Genomic DNA, 5703 nt, shown 5'->3' with positions numbered 1-5703 from the left:
GGCTTGAACTGTAAAAATCTGCCATTCGTTTCTGTAGATGGAGTATTAAAGGGGAACTAGAGTGAAAATGAAAATTTAATATAAGCTTTATCATATTGAAAAAAAAGAAGCTTTGTAAATACAAATTAAATACTCTGCATCATTTCTGAAATAATCAAGTTTATGTTCACTATCCCTCTCTCAGCATCTGTTTCTCTCTATTCTCTTTTCATGCAGCAGTTGGGTGTCAGATAGTCATTGACAGATCCAATATATCTTATAGGGAGGCTTCCTTTCCTAGCAGATGTATTAGAGCTCACTCAAATAACTGATTCCAGTACAAACAAAATAACTGCCTTTTGAACAAATTCTGCATGTAGAGAGACATGATGTCTGGTGATTTTAATAGAGTGATCTCTAATACATCTTCTAGGCAAAAGGAGACCCCTATAAGATATATTGGATCTGTCAATTAATCTACTTAAAATATATCTTTCATATACTACATGCCTTGTTAGTGTTTACCTTATTATTAAAATGACAAATATGAAGATTTAGAAATACATTTCAGCACTAAGCAGGTGAACTGGGAGAAAAATAAGAAGTTCTGCCCAACCTGCAGAGACAATTAGTCCCTCCCCCACCCTACATTAAAGGGGACCTGTCATCCAGACATAAACAACTGTCTAATAAAAGTCCTTTTTAAATTAAACATGAAATACAAATTCTTTTTTTTATTTTTATTAAAGCATTCATAGTTGTTGTAAACTTGTTTAAAAATGTCAGCTGTCAATCAAATATTGCATGCCCCACCTCTATTACTTTCACGTTCCATTCAGCACTTATTAGATGCCACTGATCTCTAAACATTCCCCCAGTTCTCTTCACCATTTAATTGTGTAACCAGGGCATGGGGATGGACATCAGATCCCCCATTCTGGTGCACAAATAAGATTCTGAGATGATGCAAGTCTTGTCTTAATAACAGTGCCCACAATATGGCTCCTGCTTGCTAGAATTATGAATTCCCACAACGAAGAAAACGAATTTGAATAATTTATACAGTGTAATTAAAGTTTATTTTGCTTGACATGCTATGTTTGTATATCTCTCTCTTTACTGAGAGGGTGCTGTGTGTATCTATGATGTTTGTATCTATAATGTTTGCTCTCATTTGGAGTAAATGCTTGGAGGCAGCGCCTGCTATTCATGCTAATCCGACTGGAAGAGCGTCCTTTACGCGTGTGTATTTTCTCTGGTTGCAGAGCTAATGCATGTGTGAGCCTGTGACCTGGTCTGGATATTTCTATATAGTCACCCTACCCTGAGGCACCAGTAATGCCCCATAGAAATGCCCTGGCTTTGCATGGACAGTTGCGTAGACCAGAATTGTTCTGGATTTACATGTCAAAATCCAGTATTGCCATTTCTTTCTGTTCCCCCATGCCTAGGATTGCCACCTTTTCTGGAAAAAAATACCCTATATATTTATCTTTTTCCCCTATTAATAAAATTGCGATCAACCAGCCGTGGCAACCCTATCCATGCCTGTACATAACAAACCCCACATTCCATAGCTACAAGGCTGTGATTCCTAAAGTGGGAGGCTTGGTGAAGTAGTGGTGGGGTCTCAGCCTGAATGGCAATTAGTAGAGTAAGTTTGGGAAGGACACGTTTGATGTTCTAGACAGTCTGACTGCCCAGCTTGATGGTCATTTCGAACGAGATATGGAACAAAAATGTATTTTATATTCTAGTGATTCTAAGAACTGGGGCTAAATGACTGATACAGCATGGATTTCCTATATCTGATACCTATCAAAGTAAGGACCTCCCAAGGGGGCTTGAACTGAATAAATCTGACTGGGTTTTAGCCTGATGTTTGTTAGAGGTGTTGCTCCTTCCTTACCCCATCTCCATATGTTATCAGCTGGATAATAAATGTAATTTGACTACAGAGAAGAAATAAGAATTACATTTACATTAAGGACAGGATCAGACATGCAGGAGTCCATTGGTGGCCCAGTTTTCCCAGTATTCATTATACCCAACCTTCGAGGAATTGCAGTCAGCCCTTGAGCACTACTGGGAGCTGTATGGTGGGAGTCAGTAGCAATATGGGGCCTGCAGGATAGGGCTTGGCTAATGCACAACAGTGACTAAAGGAGAATACTCACCATTTTGTGATACTGACACATTCCAGAGCGAGTGCACACAAGTCACATGTTAAGCTGTTCATATAAAATTAGTGTTTGGATCCTTTTCCTTCATATTTTTCCCCCAAATGGAGCCATTGACACTAAGGATGCACCAAACCCAATATTTTGGATTCGCCCGAACCCCTGAATCCTTCGTGAAACATCTGCCTGAATTACGAACCAAATCCTAGTTTGCATGTGCAAAATAGGGGTGGGAAGGAAAAACATTTTTTACTTTCTTGTTTTGTGACAAAAAGTCACGCGTTTTCCCTCCCAGCCCATAATTTGCATATGCAAATTAGGATTCAAATTTGGTTCGCCCGGGCAGAGGGATTCAGCCAAATCCTGCTCAAAAAGCCCAAATCCCGAGCTGAATCCTGGATTTCATGGTGCATCACTAATTGACACCAGTAAGATCTATTTTCGGAAAATAAATACAGGTATGGGATTCGTTATCCCAAAACCTGTTATCCAGAAAGCTCAGAATTACGGAAATGCTGTCTCCCATAGACTCAATTTTATCCAAATAATTACAAATTTTTAAAATTTCCCTTTTCTCTGTAATACTAAAACAGTAGCTTGTACTTGATTCCAACTAAGATATTAGTAATCCTTTTTGGAAGGAAAACCAGCCTATTGGGTTTAACTGTTTTTTTCATTTTCTAGTAGACTTAAGGTATCAATATCCAAATTACGCTTATGATCCATTATCCAAGAAAATCCTAGGTCCCGATCATTCTGGATAACAGATCCCATACCTGTATCTAAAAGTTTCTTCACTCTGTTAATAAAATTATCCTACTTTAAATCAGCGCTGCACAATATGTTGGTGCTCTAAAAATACATGATAATAATCTACTTGTGTTGACTGGAAAACGAATAGGATAGTCCCTGCCAGGTAATAAGATGAGCAATGCTGCCCCCTGCTGGACAATCAGCAAACAATGCAAAGATAACACTGCATTCAAAAATGACTTTTGCATTAGGGGGACTTCTACAACTCATGGGCAACAAGCAGTGAAAGAGTGTTTTGTACCCATTTTGAGGTTAACCCTTTGCACACAGGATGTGTTCCCTTGCAGCTACAAGCACATTAGTGCTATGTAAAGGTGGCCATACACGGGCCTATAAAAGCTGCCAGGCTTCCCCGATCGAGATCTAGATCGGATGGGACAAAAAATCCCGTCGGATCGCAGCCGCATCTGTTCGTTCGTGCGGTCCCGCGATTCGACCGCCCGTTCCCATTCATTATGATCCAATCGATGGGCCCTAGGGCCTACGATCGGATCAGCCGATATTGCCCTTAAGATGGGAGCCCAGGCCATGCTTTATTGTCAGAGGCCTCCTCCCCTGGCCCCAGCCAAATAGATTTCCATTTGGAATCCACTGGCAACGATGAATATTGATTGGATATGCTGGTAAATTAATCTGGCCAGTGATTGGGGCACTTACCAAATGGTGAAGCCCTGTGGGAGGCCTGGCAATGAGACAAAGGCTACTTGAGAAAAGCGAGGGGCCCTCACATATGCATCTGCTGTGTTTGCTTCAGAAACACTACTATTGTTTATATAAATAAGCTGCTGTGTAGCAATGGGGGCAGCCATTCAAAGGAGAAAAGGCTCAGGGTAAACCGCAGATAAACTCTGTAGAACATAATGGTGTTATCTGTTATCCACTATTTAACCTGTGCCATATAGACTCTTTTTAATTTCCCTCATTGCTACACAGCAGCGTGTTTATATGAACTATAGTAGTGTTTCTGAAGCAAACATCAGTTTTACCAGTGCAGGGCAACACTACATTATATTTTCATTACTTTAAAACACTTGTTTTTTGGTGTTACTGTTCCTTTAAAGAGAAGTTTGATGTAGTAATGTAAGGAGAGATATGCAGTCATGTGTCATTGGTCTTTCTTTTTTTATTTAGAAAATCATACTATTTATTCTAACATATACCAGCAACAGTGGGATCTCTGGCAGTAATTAGCATGATGGTACAGTGGTATTAGCAGATTAATAAATGAGAAAGAGGAGCCACAGGTTTCTACATTATCAGACAATACAAATGATTGGTTTAAAGGAGAAGTACATAATAAAAGTAATGAATTTGTTTCCACTTACCTAAATATTCCCTGTGCCGAATTATGCAAGCCGCGTGTGCAGAATAGTAAACCTGCCAAAAGTGCTACACCACACACGTGCCTATACAGCTGGTGCAGGGGCTACTTAAATAACAATTAATAAGATGGAGGCACGGGCTTTAGTGGCTCATTTTATTTTTCTTGGAGATTAACAATAACCCAGGGTGCAAGACTGGTGATTTCATTTACTGAGGGATGCCCAGCATATTGGTCGCCCGCCAGAAATTTTACATGTACTTCTCCTTAAATAAGTGCATTTAGTCAAAAACTCTACCTAAAGAAATATAAAGATATTAAAGGAGAACTTTCACGAAAATTTAAATTTAATATAAGCTTCCTCATACTAAAACTTTCTAACAATCAATCAATTAAATATTCTGTATCGTTTCTAAAATAATCAAATATATCTTCACTATTCCTCTCTCAGCATCTGTTTGTCTTCATTCTCTCTTCATGCAGCAGTTGGGTGTCAGATATTCATTGACAGTTAGATCCAATATATATCTTATAGGAGGGCTTCTTTCCTAACAGATATATTAGAGCTCACACAAATAACTGATTCCAGTACAAACAAAATCTAACAAATTAACTGTCTTTTGCAAAATTCTGCATGTATAGAGACATGATGTTTGCTGATTTTAATAGAGTGATCTCTAATACATCTTCTAGGCAAAAGGAGCCCCCCTATAAGATATATTGGATCTAACTGTCAATGAATATCTGACACCCAACTGCTGCATGAAGACAGAATGAAGAGAAACAGATGCTGAGAGAGGAATAGTGAAGATAAACTTGATTATTTCAGAAACAGAATTTTTAGAAAGTTTCTCATTCCAGTGTGCTGACGCATATATTAAATTTAATTTTCGCAATAGTTCCCCTTTAAGGGTCAGGGCACACGCTCAGATTCGGGGAGATAAGTCGCCCGGCGACAAAAATTCTCTTCGTCGGGGCGACTTATCTCCCCGAACTGCCTCCCGCCGGCTAGAATGTAAATCGCCGGTGGGATGGCACTCGGAGCACTTTGTTTTACAAAGTCGCCCAAGTTTCCTCATGAGGCAACCTCAGGCGACTTCAGAAAACAAAGTGCTCTGAGTGCCATCCCGCCGGTGATTTACATCCTAGCCGGTGGGAGGCAGTTGGGGGCGATTAGTGCCCCGAAGAAGAGATTTGTCGCCGGGTGACTAATCTCCCGAATCTGAGCGTGTGCCCTGACCCTAAGAGTGCCCACATTCTTACACAGGCAAAGCACAGCAGTGTGTAATATAAATATACATATTTATGCACACAGGCAATGCAAAAGTGTGAGAATATAAAGGGGCAACATACAGGAGGGAGATTAGATCTGAATATGAATGGCCAAAGTACAACACACAGGAATGTCAA

Source organism: Xenopus laevis, chromosome 1L (genome assembly GCF_017654675.1).
Source record: "Xenopus laevis strain J_2021 chromosome 1L, Xenopus_laevis_v10.1, whole genome shotgun sequence".
Classification (NCBI taxonomy): domain Eukaryota; kingdom Metazoa; phylum Chordata; class Amphibia; order Anura; family Pipidae; genus Xenopus; species Xenopus laevis.
Note: the sequence above shows the minus strand (reverse complement) of the source record.